Genomic DNA, 9,289 nt, shown 5'->3' with positions numbered 1-9,289 from the left:
GCACTGGTGAGTTCTCTTCTTGAACTTCTGCAGCCCATTTGTATAGATACACTCAGTGCTGTTGGGAGGGACATTCTGACACAGTGACACTAAAGAGAACAATGATCTAGTTCCAAGTCAGGCTGGAGCGTGGCTTGAAGGGTAATTTGTGTCGAGTGGTGTTCCCATGGATCTGCTGGCCTTTTCCTTTCCTTGGTGGTAGACATTTAGGTCTAGAAGGTGTAGTCGAAAGTCCTTTAGTGACTAACAGCAGTGCATCTTGTGGATGGTATGCTCCACTGTCAGTCTGCATTGGTGGTGAAGGGAGATGTTGAGGATGGTTGATGGATTGCCAATCAAGTGAGCAACCTTGGGCTGAATGATATCAAGATATTTGAGTATTGCTTCAGCTGCACTTATCCAGGTAAATGGTGAGTAGTCCATCATGTGCCCGAGTCGTACCTTGTTGATAGAAGATAGACACTAGTAAGACAGGAAATGAGTTTCTCACAGACTTCCCATGTTCTGAGATGATGTTATCTATATTATACCCATAGAAACAGACATACAAAGAGACAAGTCAAGACACAAACATTACTAAGGAAGAAAAAAAAAGTGAAACACAGTTCAGGCACTAGTCTGGAATACAGACATTGATAAGTTAGTTTCCTTCATTTCAATTTTGATTATTTTGAGCAGGAGTTGAGGCTGTGGTCACAATTCTGACCGATTGAGGATTTACCTTTCCAGTGTCTCTGAAAGTGGTTTATGCATTTTTCCTTTCAAGGGAACTTGCAGAGAAAGAGAGAGAGAGAGTGAGAGAAGGCAGCTGATGGGAACATTTTTCTACATCTCCCCAAATTGCAGGGGGGGGGTCAAATTTGCTGCTGCATTGTTCAAATATAAAGTTGCAACTGCTCATCTTAGAGCCAATCCTGGGGTGGCACATTGGCTCAGCAGTTACAACTGCTGCCTCAAAGCAGCAGAGACCTAGGTTTGATTCCAGCTTTGGGTGACACACACGTGGGCTGAATTTGCATTCGCAGATACATTCTATTTTATTCCAAAAGCACACAATCTGTAGGCAGTCAGTCCACGTGACATCTTATAAGTTCCTACTTGTGTGGCTTTCTTCCGGATGCTCCTGCCACAGTCCAAAGATGTGCAGGTCAGGTGAATTGGCCAGGCTAAATTGCCCGTAGTGTTAGATGTAGGGGTCTGGGTGGGTTGTGCTTCGGAGGGTCGGTGTGAACTTGTTGGGCCAAAGGGCCTGTTTCCACACCGTAAGTAATCTAATCTAAAAGGAACAATAGCAACATGGATGCAAAATTATCTGATAGAAATCAATGTAATGGACAGTGGATATTGTTCAGGCTGGAGGAATGTTTGTCGTGGAGCTCCCCAAGGACCAGTAATGGAACACTTGCTTAATGATCTAGATCTTGGTGTACAGGGAGCAATTTAAAAGTTTGCAGGTAACAGTAAAGTTTGAAGAATTGTAAACTGTGAAGAGGAATTCTACTGTGGAACTCCAAAAGAACATTGACAAGTTGGGAGAGTGGGCTGATAGGTGGTAGATGAGGTTCAACGTAAAGAAGTATGAGGTCATATAGCATTGATACAGACCCTTTAGTCGACCTCGTCCATGCCAACCTGGTATCCTAAACTGATCTGGCCCCATTTGCCTTCATTTGGCCCTTATCCCTCTAAACCCTTCCTATTCATGTACCCAACCAGTGTTTTTGATCTTGCTTTTAAAACAATGGTCCAAAAACAATGCAAAAGTTATTATAAAGAATAATTACTACCCCAAGCAAAGAAATCAGTTCAAGCATTGAAAAAAAACCAAAAGTTAAGACCTATGGTGATGTAATTTGATCAGAAAACCATTGAAAGATCATATGAAGGGCTACAATGCTTGGGCATATATGTGCACAGATCACTGAAGGTGGCAGGACACATGGAGGGAGCAGTTAATACATTATACAATCTCCTCACACAAACAGAAATTTCTTGAAAAACTCAACCGGTCTGTCAGCATCTGTGGAGGGAAAGCAGAGTTAACATGATCCTTCTTCAAAAGGGCCTTTATTGTTTAGATTTTAGAAGAATAAGGGGTCGTCCTTATTGAAAAATACAAGATTCTGAAGAAGCTTAACAAGATAGAAGTTTTGATGAACTAGTGGATATAGCTTTGGAATAAGGGAATACTCATTCAAAACTGAGATGTGAAGGAATTTCTTCTCCCAGACGGTAGTGAATATTTGCAGGTCAGACAGCATCTGAGAAACAGGAGAATCGATCTTTCGGGCGTAAGTCCATCATCTGCAGTCCTCACGTTCGCCCATTAGCGAATATCTGGAATTCATTGGTTAGGCTACCTTTGGAATATTGCGTACAATTCTGGGCTACTTCACATCGGAAGGATACTGTGAAACTTGAAAGGGTTCAGAAAATATTTACAAGGATGTTGCCAGTGTTCGAGGATTTGAGCTATAGAGAGGTTGAATAGGTACACTCCTCCTGATGAAGGAGCAGTGCTCTGAAAGCTAGTGCTTCCCAATAAACCTGTTGGACTATTAACTGATGTTGTGATATTTTTTAGCTTTGTACATCCCAGTCCAACACCGGCATCTCCAAATCATGAAAATCATGAGGGGCATGGATAGGATAAATAGACAGTCTTTTCCCTGGGGTGGGGGAGTCCAGAACTAGAAGGCATAGGTTTAGGGTGAGGGGGGAAAAGATATAAAAGAGAACCAAGGGGCAACTTTTTCACAGAGGGTGGTGCGTGTATGGAATGAGCTGCCAGAGGAAGAATGGAGGCTAGTATAATTGCAACATTGAAAAGGCATCTGAATGGATATATGAATAGGAAGGGTTTGGAGGGATATGGGCCGGGTGCTGGAAGGTGGGACTAGATTAGGTTGGGATGTCTGGTCAGCATGGATGGGTTGGCCCGAAGGGTCTGCTTCTGTGTTGTACATCTCTATGACTGTGAAGGTTAGATCACTGAAAATGTTTAAACAGGAGGTAGATAGATTTTTAAATATCAAGTGAGGGCTATGATGAGCTGGAATGAAAGAAGAGTTGAGAGCTGGGTCAGAGCAGCCATAATCTAAGAGAATTTCAGGACAGGTTTCTAGGGTGGAATGGCCTCTTTCTTATATTCTAAGTATTGAGGGCTTAAAAAGTGGCCGTCACTATCTCAAAGTAGTTGAGGCAAACAATATTCATGCATTGAAGGGAAACATGTGTGGAGAAAAGAAATTGGAAGGAGTTCCTGGTGAACTTGAAATCACTGCATGCACAAGTTAGGCCAAATATTTCTGCACCTGACATTTTACAGAATTAGACTCATCACAACATGCTTCCCATTCCCATGGCAGCCTTATTTAGAATGTGACAGGCAACTGGATTTTGAAAGTTGACCTGATGTAGTTCCCAAGATTGAGACCTGATCCTGAACAGAGACAAGCACCATCAAGTGCTAAGAGGATGGCGCTGGTTCTGAGATCGCTGTGAATGATTTCTTTAATTTTTCACTTCTTTTGGTAGTGTAGGAGAAATTGGGACTCTATTCCTTGGAGAGAAGGTTGGCAGGAGATTGGTTAGATGGTGTTCAAAATCACAGCAGGCACCTGAACAGAGCAGAAACTATTCCTATTTGTGAGAGACTTGAGAATAAGAAGGTTCAGATATAAAATACTTGGCAAAAACAATATGTGACAAAAATGTGAGACAAACACGTGTGACAAGATTTAGAGTCTATTGACGTGGTTAACTTTATAAGCCAGGTTCATTCATTGAATTTAACTACCACCAGTTGCTGTGATGAGACTTAAACCTGCCTTAAACCTTTGGATTACGAGTTCAGTTACATTACGATTATGTCATAATCTCCCTCTTTTACCAGAGGAGTTAGTTTGTCTAACTACATTGACAATTACCCCATGGGTGTGTCATTACATGTCTAAACTGGCTGACTGAAATAATTACATAGGTAGGTGGTTAATGTTGGCATTAAAAACAAAACACTAAGCCCCAGAAACAACATATAGAAGATTGACACATTCTCCAATTATAATCTTTTAATTTTTTCTTGGTGCAGACAATGAAATGGTAATAATTTCATTTTATATTAAGGCATATTTTTGAACCAATAATCAAAATGTGATATGATTCTCATCAGTACACTCATTGGGACCAGACCAATAATTTACACTGAAAATTTCACAACATGACATACAGCAGTGCTGTAGAAATTGTAACTAAATTATACAATTGCGTAATGTTGGACCAAATATATTAGACATAATTCTAACAGTCAGCAACTGTTCAGAGAATCGTTTTCCTCAGGTATCACTGGACAATGCATAACAGAAATCAAAAATCCCAAGGCCACTTTCAAAAAACTCAGAAGGATCCAGATTTAAAGTTTAAAACCTTTCGCACTGATTTCCCTTCGGCCTCTGACCCACCCCACCAAAGTCTGGATGAAGGGGCAGTCTAATCGCTGGCTGAGCCATGCCACTTTATTCAGGATATCGATAATGACTTTTGTTATCCCTGGACATCCCAAAGTGCTTTGCAATTAATCTCTGCTTCTTGAAGAGCAGTCACTGAGGGGAGAGGAAATGCAACAACCAATTTGCACACTAAAGATCCCACAACAACGCAATGATGACCAGATCATCTATTTTTGTGATATTGATTCAGAGATAAATATTGTCAAGACGACTGGGAAGAAAATCCCTGATTGTCTCTGAAATACTGCCGGGGCTCCTTTATTTTCAGCTGAGCAGCAGCCTAGGCCACGGTTCAACAGCTCGTTGGAATGTCGGCACGTCCAACACAGCAGTTTGAGAGACCTTGTTGTGCCCCTATTCCAAGTGAAAACACTTCTGAGAGAAACTAACTCTTTGTGATCACAAGGTGCACATGGGACATCCTGAGGATGTGAAAAACTCTATTTAAACACAAACTCTTTGAAACATTACATCTGGAGATAAGATTCTCCAAGTGTTTAATCTTCAGAATGCTGCTTGAGCAAACTTAGGAGAACACGTATTAGGCCGCTGGAAAAATTATTCACATTTCTGATTAGCACTTATGTTTACTAATTACATGTATATCAAGATTGAGAGGGAAAAAGCTGTTTGACAATCACAACTCATCCAATCAGGTACAGGAGAATCTATTTGGTTTCTAACTGGATCCTGTCTTGCTATAGGCAGTTCTGTGACTAATGGCAGGAGGGTAAAGGTGGGGAATAAGGACATTGTGCAATACCTCAGAAAAGTTTATTCAACCAGTATTGAAAGTCATCAATACTCCCGACTCCAAGTCTTTACACATGGACTACTGACAAAAGGGGTTCAATTGCAATTGGAAACCTTCGGGTTTAAGCTTTCCTTTTGATGCTAACTTTCTTTCCTTCCGCTCTCTAATGTTCCTTTGGTAACTCTCTAGGTTCCTAAAAGTATCGGGGAGGCAATGGCCTTGTGGTACTACCACTAGATTGTTAGGTAATGTTCAGGGAACCCAGGTTTGAATCCCGGCAGATGGTGTCATTTGAACACAGTAAAACCTGGAAGTAAGAGTCTAATGATAACGTTAATCCATCGTTGATCGTGGGAAAACCTATCTGGGTCACTCATGTCCTTTAGGGAAGGAAGCTTGGCCAGTGATGCCCTCATCCCACGAATGAATAATTTTAAAGACGTGCAAAGGTTAGCTCATTGTCGAGGTTCCACAGTTAACCTTAACACAGCCCAACCCCAGTGGCAGGGGGAGCCTTGCCCTGAGCCTCACTGGTCTCTGATTCCAACAGCACTCACTGTGGCTATGACAACCTAAGGTTGCTCGAGTCAGAATGTGGCACTGGGCTAACGCAGCGTGAGTGTGGGTGGTGGGAATGGCGGGGGGGGGGGGAGCAGGAGCAATGCAAAAGAAAATTAAAATCTGACAGCAGAAGATACTGGACATAGCTGCGCTGGCTCCCCCATTGGTTCAGGTTACAGACATAATCAGTTACAGGCATTAAACACACAATACAACTGAAACAAACTACAGAGTCTGCAGACACTGAAAAACCCTAAAGTGAACAGAAAAAGTAGGAACTAACCAGGACAGTGGTTGTGGACAGAGATAAGAGTTTCCGCAGTCTAACTGGGTCAGGGAGAAAGGAATATCAAAGAACAAAGAAAATTAACAGGTCCTTCAGCCCTCCAAGCCTGAGCCGATATCCTTGCTCTTACAGCTGTAGTTGTAGAATTGACCATATGCAATGCACACTGTGCACTATGTACCACCTACAAGATGCACTGCAGCAAACTGCCGCAGGCTGCAATTGTACCTTCCAAAACCACAACTTTCACTACAAGGACAAGGGCAAATTCACCTCCAAGTCTAATAACGCCCTGACTGGTAACTACATCGCTTTATTGTCACTGGGTCAAAATCCTGGAACTTCCTTCATAACAGCAAGGTGTGTTCCAGTACCACATGGACAGCAGCTGTTCAAGAAGACAGCTCAGCACTACCTTCTCCAGGGAGAGAGTGGGTGATAGATTTCTCATGACTTTCACCTTCTTACGCTATCTTAGATCAAAACTCTCATCATCCGAAAGGCCACTGAGAGTGTCATTAATCAGCTTTTTAGTTAAAGCAGCAAATCAAGCAAAAGAACATTTAGAGACAGGCAGTAAATGTTGCCTTGCTAGTGACATTACTCCTAGCATAGTAAGAGAATTGCTTTGTGTTTGCCTTACAGCTAAAACATACAGCACTTAAACAGATTCACAGTGGATCTAGAAATGTCCTTACATACACACTATCTCACATATGTTTACACATACACTAGCATTCACACTAATCTCAGTGCAATATTTACTGTTGCTCACTTTTATTAAGTGTATTCTAGTCTAAAGATGCAGCCTTGACAATTTTCTCCAATCATGAACAAATACTGCCTGACCTACCTCTACTTGCCTCACCCAGTCCTTCTGGGATGGCTAACTTCCCACAGTTAGCAGACGGGACGACGGACCAACTTCAGCCTCATATACTTTTAATGAGTCCAAAACAGAGCCGTTTTTGATCCTCTGTCACCTTGGCTGTTCTCCACCAACAAATACCAAATAAACCACGCAGCTACGCTTTACAATGCGTCATTTCACAACTCAATATGGAAAGTGAAAACAATTTACCTAGGAAAAGACCATTCATGATCTTGAGGAGCATCCGATGGAGTTTAATTCAGATAAAAGCAAGGTGCTGCATTTTGGGAAAGCAAATCTTGGCAGGACTTATATACTTAATGGTAAGATCCTAGGGAGTGTTGCTGAACAAAGAGACCTTGGAGTGCAGGTTCATAGCTCCTTGAAAGTAGATAGGATAGTGAAGGCATTTGTTATGCTTTCCTTTATTGGTCAGAGTATTGAGTACAGGAGTTGGGAGGTCAGGTCGTGGCTGTACAGGACATTGGTTAGGCCACTTTTGGAATATTGTGTGCAATTCTGGTCTCCTTCCTATCGGAAAGATGTTGCGAAACTTGAAAGGGTTCAGAAAAGATTTACAAGGATATTGCCAGGGTTGGAGGATTTGAGCTACAGGAAGAGGCTGAACAGGCTGGGGCTGTTTCCCCTGGAGCATTAGAGGCTGAGGGGTGACCTTATAGAGGTTTATAAAATCATGAGGGGCATGGATATGATAAATAGACAAAGTCTTTTCCCTGGGGGGAGGGGGGGAGCCCAGAACTAGAGGGCATCAGTTTAGGGTGTGAGGGGAAAGATATAAAAGAGACCTAAGGGGCAACCTTTTCACGCAGAGGGTGGTACGTGTATGGAATGAGCTGCCAGAGGAAGTGGTGGAGGCTGGTACAATTGCAACATTTAAAAGGCACCTGGATGGGTATGTGAATAATAAGAGTTTGGAGGGATATGGGTCAGGTACTGGCAAGTGGGACTAGATTAGGTTGGGGTATCTGGTTGGCATGGATGAGTTGGACCGAAGGGCCTGTTTCTGTGCTGCACATCTCTATGACACTATAACTTAGATCTCAGAGGGGAAGCTGCCATACAATAAACTGACATACAAGGGGTATAAAATAACTCACCAAATACAAGGGACATTTTAATACAGTGTTTAAAAAGCAGCCGATTTAAGTGAACACACTGCTAAGAGGAAATTCAACCCGGAAACACACTCAAGTTCCTCAGGGTACATTCCATCAGAAAGATGTCTCAAAGTTTGTCTATCAGGAAAAGAGTTGCCCACAGTGACCAACATCAAAACTAAAACACACAGGTACCGTCCCAGAGCTGCTGAGATATGAACAGGGTCAAAACACGTCCAACAAAACGTTTATCGTAATTTGGGAAACCCCAATTGATCCACAGTTTTCTGGGAGAAGCGAGTTCGGATAATTTCGCTGGCTGTGAACGAAAAGACAATTCTTGATTCACTCCCCCATCCCGAAAGCTCTAAGGCTGCGTCCCCATGCTCTCAATTTCACCAGCAGAAGAAACAGTCTGCATCCACACTGATAAAACAGCTCAATCTGATTATTTTTTAAAACTGAGGGAACATGGGCCATATTTATAGTTTGAAGTGAATCAAAACACGCGAAATCACGGGTGTTCTTGCAAAAGGTGAAGGGTGGAAGGTATAGGGGAGATGTCAGGGGTGGGTTCTTTACCCAGAGAGTGGTGGGGGCATGGAATGCGCTGCCTGTGGGAGTGGTAGAGTCAGAATCTTTGGTGACCTTTAAGCGGCAATTGGATAGGTACATGGATAGGTGCTTAAGCTAGGACAAATGTTTGGCACAACATCGTGGGCCGAAGGGCCTGTTCTGTGCTGTATTGTTCTATGTTCTAAAATCTCACTTGCAGACTTGAATTTTGTTTGGCTCATGGGATATGATATCAGCGGCAAAACCAGCATTTATTGTCCATCACAAGGTTGGTGTACAGGTCACTTAACAAGTAATCCAGAGGCCCAGGTTAACTCACTGGAGACACAAGTTCAAATTTCATTGCAACAGCTGATGAGATTTTATATTTAATTAAGCTCAGTCCATTAAAAACTTAGGTTGGAGGCCCTCTTGTAGTGCAGAGGTAGAGTCCTTCCCCCAGACCAGGAGATTTGGGTTCAAATCTCACCGACTCCACAGGCATATAACATCTCTGAACAGGTTGGTTAGAAAAACAGGCAAAAAGAAATAAAAACCTGGATTAGATCAACAGGTGACTGGTATTCAGGGGCCCAAAAACCCAGCTGGTTCACAAAAGGTCCTTTAAGAAAAGAC

General features: G+C 42.5%; 1 protein-coding gene across 3 annotated transcripts in view; it reads right to left on the bottom strand.

The window, feature by feature from the left end:
* Nucleotides 1-248: 248 nt before the first annotated feature.
* The window catches only part of LOC122556956 (sodium-dependent multivitamin transporter-like), a 62,711-nt gene continuing 53,670 nt past the window's right edge, over nt 249-9,289 (bottom strand). For 2 of the 3 annotated variants that reach the window (XM_043704219.1, XM_043704196.1), the window contains exon 17: nt 249-519. The gene's annotated coding sequence lies outside the window, so the exon portion shown is untranslated. The remainder of the gene's footprint in view (nt 520-9,289) is intronic. The other variant, XM_043704204.1, reaches the window with a different exon arrangement.

The sequence above is a fragment of the Chiloscyllium plagiosum genome, chromosome 2, assembly GCF_004010195.1.
Source record: "Chiloscyllium plagiosum isolate BGI_BamShark_2017 chromosome 2, ASM401019v2, whole genome shotgun sequence".
Classification (NCBI taxonomy): Eukaryota; Metazoa; Chordata; class Chondrichthyes; order Orectolobiformes; family Hemiscylliidae; genus Chiloscyllium; species Chiloscyllium plagiosum.
Note: the sequence above shows the minus strand (reverse complement) of the source record. Positions and strands in the feature narration are given on the sequence as shown.